Genomic DNA, 7,110 nt, shown 5'->3' on the forward strand with positions numbered 1-7,110 from the left:
CTTACCAGGCTACAAGTGCTCTGAACACAATTATTCAGACAGAACAGCCTCTTCTCAGCGGAGCCTGCAGCAGGCCACTCTGGTCTTTGGCCCATCAACCTCCCAGCTCATGTTACCAAAATGTGGGGGACTGCCAATAAAGGCCCAAAGGGCATGCTGCTCCTCCATAAGCCTCAGCCCCAAGGCACGCAGCTCTCGTTCCAAGAGTCGGCAAACCTTGCTCTCCTAAATAAGTGCCTAGAGGCACCCACTCCACAAGCTAGTCTCCTGTCCAAAAACACACCGTTCTACTTATTCTACAGACGAAGACGTCTACCTCTTTGTCTCATGCTCCGGCTCTGCTGCTCCTCTTGTGTCTAACTGTCTCCTGGATTAAAGGGGCTTCTCTGGGGTCCAAAGAGCACACTCCACTCCTGGTTTATTTATCTTGCTTGTAATGAGATTCCTCCTTCCTGCTTCAAAGAGGAATCATTTTATTCCCAACAAGATGGCAATCACAATGGAATCCTCTCAGTATTTTCCCGGACCTTCTCTTACCCAGACCAATCAGCAAGAGGTCACTGGGTGGTAGTAACAAACACTATGGCTAGAAGAGTCCTATTAAAGAAGTCACTGCAGTACAATCATCTGACTTTGCTGAGCCCCAGTTCCCTTATGTGAAGAATGGAACGGCAGTCCCTGTTTCACAGAACGTCATTATTTCAGAGGAAATGTGTTTGTAAAGAGGACATGCTTTCTCTTTCTAATTACCCAACAGTAGATGCTGTGGAAGGGAGAGAAGAAGCAATGTTTGTCTGGAAACTGGTTGATTGATTGTAAAGTTGTTTGACAGAAAGAGAAATTCAAAATCCTTATAGCTGAACACTTCATATATCTATTGATGTCAATCACATCAAGGCTTGCATATTTAGAAATTATAATATTTTATAGATAATTTTTCTATTCAGCATGTTTCATTTTTTATATGGTGAGATATTGAAGAAAACGCTATCAAAGCCTCAATTCACTGAATAGCATTGTTTTTAAAATGAATTAAAACAATTCATATGTGGTGAAAATTCATTTAGTTTGCAAAGCCCTTTCTTTTTTTCCCTTTTTTTTAGGGTAGAGCAAGAATGCAGTCCCCCACTACCACAAATTATGCAGTCGAGTTGCCCACATTTGGGGAAATCACAGGGGTCAGCACATCCGGAGTGCAATGGATAAGTCTCGCCCTGGGAAAACCACCTTCGTGATCATGGTATCTCCCCTGCCAGGTAAGTATTGCAAAGCCCTTTCCAGTGAATAATCTCTTTCCTATTCATTTTCTCATCCACCATTTTAGTAAATCTATAGTTTTGCTTTCCCAATATCCTTTGTCCCTGCTTGAATAAACTCCTATCCCAGATGGTCCTTGTGAAATACAATGCCCAGTTTTTTCCCAATTCATCCTAACAAGCTCTCCATTACTATCCATTACTGCTGTTACCACCATCAACACATACTACACACACACACACACACACACACACACACACACTCGCTAAGTGAACTGGGTTTTACCTCATACACACCTGGAGCCCTTGGACTTAAGGCAGAAACTCCCAAGTGTAAGAAGAAGCTGATGACTGCTATTCCTAGGGCACAGAGCTGGCAGTTGTTGGACTTTGGTTTAGATCTCTTGCCTTGAGGGTGCAAAATGAATGGTCTCCATGAGCTACCATACACTTACTCTTTTAATGCCCTCCTTCCTTTATGATAACATGTATTAATCTGGTAAACATGGCTCTGCCGTTATGAATGAATATTATCAAAAGTTTTGCCCTACCAGCCTCATTATTTGTATAAATAGGTTCCAGTCACTTAAGAGTGTAATCTATAGAAGTCAATAGTTCATGTATTGCAGAGTATAGTTGGCCTATCCTTGTATAATTCCTTTGTATCAGCTGTTTTAAATTTCCTACCATTGGATAAATGAATGATACTATCAATAAAATCACTGTATGCTCTAGCATGATGCTAGAAAATGCTCTCTAACATAAAATATGGTTAGGTAAATGAGGAGCATATCTAAATCATATATATACATGAATGGATTTGAGATCACACTTAATTCTAGCCCCAAACTAAGAATAATAAGTTCTTATGACACGGCCATGCTTACTGCTCACCTTCATGAAGAGATTATTGACCATATATGGAGTGCTGCAGCAAAGTGTGGTGAAGAAACCATGCAGTCCTTGACTATTAGAAAGAACAGTGTCTGGGATCTTGAAGATTTGTCTTTCAACAAGCAGCCATCTAAATGAGGTATCAACTAAGTCCACATGGAAGAAACACACCCGCCTATGTGATACAAGGATTGTAGATAAGAAATCCAAATCTGAAAGAGGGAATGGTAGGAGAACCCCTGGTTTGCAGAAGGCTATGGATGCCAGCGAAGTCCAAAATTCCTTTGCAGGGTCCTCACATGGACTTAGCCTCCAGTGAATCCCTCCTGCCTTAGGTGAGGGGTGTAAATAGCCTTGCTATCAGAAAGAGAGTGTTGTAAAGTCAATTATATCAGATGGAGTTAGGCTAAAAATGTAATGTTTTATCATTTGAAAAAAATTGACCCATTTTAAAGTTGATTAGGTTGAAAAAAAAATTGAAGTGTAAATATATGTGGATTAAGCCTCTGGCGATTAAGCCTCTGGTGAACCCCCTTTGACCATAAACCAGGCATGTGACTAGCCTCACTATCATACAGAACACATTGGAAAACAGATTAGTGCAGCTGCAGTTAAAATTTAACATGTTATCATTTGATCTGCTTTTTAACTCATATTAAATTTGTCCTCGTTTTTAATAGTTTCTCCTTTCTTTTTAATTGATGTTTTTCTCTGCTTTGCTTTATTATTGTTGTTAGTTTTTGTTTGTTTATTTTTTGGCATGTGTTTTAATTTTTTTTTTCTGTATATGAAATCTGAAAATAGGTAAATCTATAGAGACAGTAACTGGATTAATGGTTCCTTGGGAGTATGTCAGGGGAGGTTAGGGGGAAAATGGGGCAAGTCAATAATGATGTGTATAAGAATGAAGAAAAAGTTCTAAAATTGATTGTGGTGATGGTTGTACAACTCTTCTTAATTTGATTGAACTATTGAATTGTATAGTTTGTTAAGTACATAGGAATAAAACTGTTAATTTTTTGAATTGCTGAATGTAGAACTGGTGATCTGCTCTGTAAACCTTCACCCAATTCACCAAGATAAAAAGGGGGTAGGGTTGTTGGTGTTTTTGTTTTTGTTTTTTAAAGAAGCACATCCAGAATGCTTCTTAGAAGTAAGAATGCCAAGACTTTCTCTCATGTACTTCTGACACGTTATCAGGAGCAACCAGTTCGTGGGGAAAAACAAAAAACCCTCCGAAACCTCATGCTTGATAAAGTTCTCACTCGCTGCCAAAGGGTCAATTCCTACTCACAGTGACCCTGTAGGGCAGGATAGAACCGTCCTCTGTGAGAGGCCAAGCCTGTAACTCGTTATGGGTTTGGGAAGGCTTATTAAGTTTTCCCCACAGCAGAGCAGCTGGTGGTTTCCGATGCTGACATTGTGCTTAGCAGCCCAACATGTACCACTCCACCACCAGGGCTCCTCTCGTAAAGGACCGGGTCATCAAAAACAGAAAAGATCATCAACAAGATGGATTGACACCGTGGCAACAATTGGCTCGAACGAAACCATGACTGAGGATGCTGAAGGACCAGGCAGTGTTTCTTTCTGTTACACATAAGGATGTCATGAGGTGGAACTGCCTTTATGAAACCTAATAACAAATAGAAATTCTAGATGTTTGCTAATTAATGAAACTCTCCTGTACTGTTTCCCCAAGGAGCTGGTCACCCTATCAGGATTTAGCATACCAACTGACACAGAAAGCAGTTGAACAAATATTTACTGAATTACTGCTTGTTTATCATTTATTAACACCTCAGGTCAGATCAGTAAGCATGCCTTACGTGACTCTTGTGTATCATTGCATTATCTCAGGGAGTGGTAGTCAAAAGGTATGTGATTCTTACTTCAACAATGGCAATATTAGCTGGGATTTTGTTCAAAATGCAAATGTCAAACTCAGGCTATAGGATGAAAAAGAATTGGAATGACTTGTACCCATGTGAGTTAGTTAATTGTGCCAGCCTGGCCGATAATCACATGTGGGGCTAATTGAAAGGCAGAGGGATAAATGGGTGGTGAAGCTCGCCTTTCTAGTTCTCGGGTCTCTTGTTTTGTGATGGTTGCACCAGGGTGCAGCTGCCTTAACAGTTCCCTGCTTCAGCTGGCAAGATTGACTTCCTACAAGACATCCCCAAGGAGAAGCCACATGGACCTATCCCGATGCAGCCTTGGGTGCTGGAACAGCCGTGTGGAGACCCCTGCTAGTACTGAGATGCTTATTCGTTCACTGACTCGGCTTTCCTCCTGCAGTCAGCGTCATTGCCTCTGTTTTGTGAGGTGGAGGACTTTGTGGACTGGTGTTGGGTTAATGGGTTAATGTTGGACTTGTGGGCTTGGGCAGCATTGGGTTGGGATGTCTTCGTGATGCACACTTTCTTTACATAAAACTCTCTTATACATGAGTTGCTGTGGATTTGTTTCTCCAAAGTACCTAGACTAATACACCATGTTATACCAATCAAGCGGATGTACCTGTCTTCACTCTTTTCATGGTCAGCTGGTTCCTACTCCAGTTTCTGTCAGCAGCTTGAGTTGGGGGTGGGGAACCAAGGGGAAGCCCACCTTGGGCTCTAGCCTGCCCCCTGTGGATCCATAATGATGCTTAATCCCCCTTTACAACTTCTTCTACAGGGTATATGAGAAGGATCCCTGGTGATGCTGTGGGTTAGATGTACTGCTAACCACTAGGTCAGCAGTTCAAATCCAATAGTCGTTCCTCAAGAGTAAGATGAAGTTGTCCATCCTCATAAAGACTTACAGCCTCACCTCCCACACTTTGGACATGGTATCAAAAGAGACGGGTCCCTGGAGAAGGGCATTATGCTTGGCAAAGGAGAGGGTCTTTGAAAAAGCAGAAGACTCAACAAAATGGACTGGTGGCACAGTGACTGCAACGATTAGCTCACATGTGATAGCAATGTAGGGATGGTGCCAACCCAGGTGGTGTGTCCTATTGTCTAAAGAGTTGCTATTGTCAGTTACTAGAGGCTGACAAAAGGAGAAGAGGTGGCGATGCCATGAAACTGGCAGAAAGTATAACCAAAGGGGGTAGAGAGCAGTTTTCCATATATCCCTTTCCAACACAAAGGAGAGGAAGACAATCCCCAAGCTTGCTTTTCAAGCACAAAAGAAGCCAACGGGCAGCTAAGACACATCTCCTTACCGGTAGAAGAGGCCAGATATATTGAAGGCTGGGTAGAGAGAGGGTGTCACACTACCCTCCACATGACTGAATAGACCCTTGGATTGGGGGTCTGAGACAAGGGTATAGCATGAAGTCTGAGTTCTGGAACGCACATACCTGAAAAGAGAAGCTACACTACAAAGGACCAGCCAGTAGCAGAAGACCCACCTGAAAGGCGGCGTATGATATGAGGATTGCCATGAGTCCAGCATAAAGTTCAGCTCTCCATTCTGTGGGGTCTTTTATACTAGCTAAAGGTCCTTTAGACTTCTTTCCAACATATCCCCTTCAATAAACTCACTCTTTCTGTACAAAACTTTTCTGACTCTAGTCTGAAACTCAAGTCTTGACACTGAAGTCTCTCCCTTGAAATCTTTCTTGAGAGCAGGTCAAGAGTTGAGGCGTGAAGAGGGTTGAAACTCTGTGCTGCCGCCCTGTAACACTATGAATCAGAAACCAATTCCAGGGCGTCTAGCAGCAGCAGCACTTAATCACTACTTAGATATAAAATTGACTCTTTAAAACAATATCTATCTATCTATACACACACACACACACATATAGTTAACAAAGTAGTTTGTTGGCTAATGCTATGATCTGGGTTATTGTAGATAAAGATTCTCTCACTGAAGATCTGTTAAGAAGTACTTCCAAACAAAAACAATAAAAGTACATTAATAGGTGTTTACTCTTTGTAAAAAGCACGGGTGAAAAAAATCTTATTTTCTCCTGGGTCAACACTGTCGAGATATTTTAAAGCCAAACTTGCAGCCTCGTATGCAAGCTAGGAGGACAAGACTCCATCTTGTCATTTGACATACAAGAGGAGAAAGCTATGAGTGAGAATGATCATGAATAAACAATAGCTAAGACAACAGATGGTGCAGGGACATGTTTGGCTAACAGGGGTCGATTATAAACACAACGGAAAATCAGAATTTATGGAGGGATCTTGGATATCCTGGAAGTGACCCTGAAGTACAGCCAAGTCAAGGTCTGTGCCACTAAGACCCATCAGTTCTACAATTCTGGGTCCCCCAAGCAGTGTCAGGGAGCCAGCCGTGTGAGGCCTATCGGATTATAGCAGGTGCCAACCCCTTCGTGGCTGCACCTACACTGGTGAGGCAAAGGATGAAGATGGTTGAAAAGTGATATTTTCCTTTAAACTCTGACTAATTTAGGTAGGGATACAAATGAATTTGTCTACCACATTTTGCAAAGCAGATTTTCATTCCTTTTCTGGCTTTGACTGAAAGAATTTCCGCCTTACTCTTTAACCCTTCCCATTTTTCTTTCTTCTCTTTTTATTCTCTTTTCCCTATTGCATTTGAGCTTAAATTCTAAAGCAATTAGTTTGTGGAAGGCCATGAACAACTCCATTTTAAGGGTTGGCATCAATTCAGACTCCACTGAAGTTCAGCGGATTAACCAGCAATGTGGCAACTTTGTGGAAAGTAGATTACTCCTCCCCAGGCCAGTCAGGAGAGAGAGGTCGTGCCCTCAGGGAACTTGCCTGGACCGTATTTGTGGCTATGATTCGGGTCCACGTGGCCACGAGTCACACCCCAACCACAGCATAGCCAGGTGGTCGAGACTGCAGAATGAATCCTATAAACCTTTTTAATCTGAAACTGAGTCTACCACTCCACCATCATCCTTTCCCCAATACTGAGGACCTGTGACGAGGATGAATCGGTAGGCCTCCTATCACAATCTCACGATGATGTT

The 7,110-nt window shown here is 42.1% G+C and overlaps 1 non-coding gene across 1 annotated transcript; it reads right to left on the bottom strand.

Annotated features, from left to right (window-relative positions):
• Positions 1–1,100: 1,100 nt before the first annotated feature.
• Positions 1,101–1,264, bottom strand: LOC115868666. Its single transcript, XR_004045731.1, has one exon. It is a non-coding gene; the product is annotated as a U1 spliceosomal RNA (small nuclear RNA).
• Positions 1,265–7,110: the final 5,846 nt, after the last annotated feature.

This window comes from Echinops telfairi, unplaced genomic scaffold (assembly GCF_000313985.2).
Source record: "Echinops telfairi isolate 266 unplaced genomic scaffold, ASM31398v2 ScPeMD7_17;HRSCAF=63, whole genome shotgun sequence".
NCBI classification, from domain to species: Eukaryota; Metazoa; Chordata; class Mammalia; order Afrosoricida; family Tenrecidae; genus Echinops; species Echinops telfairi.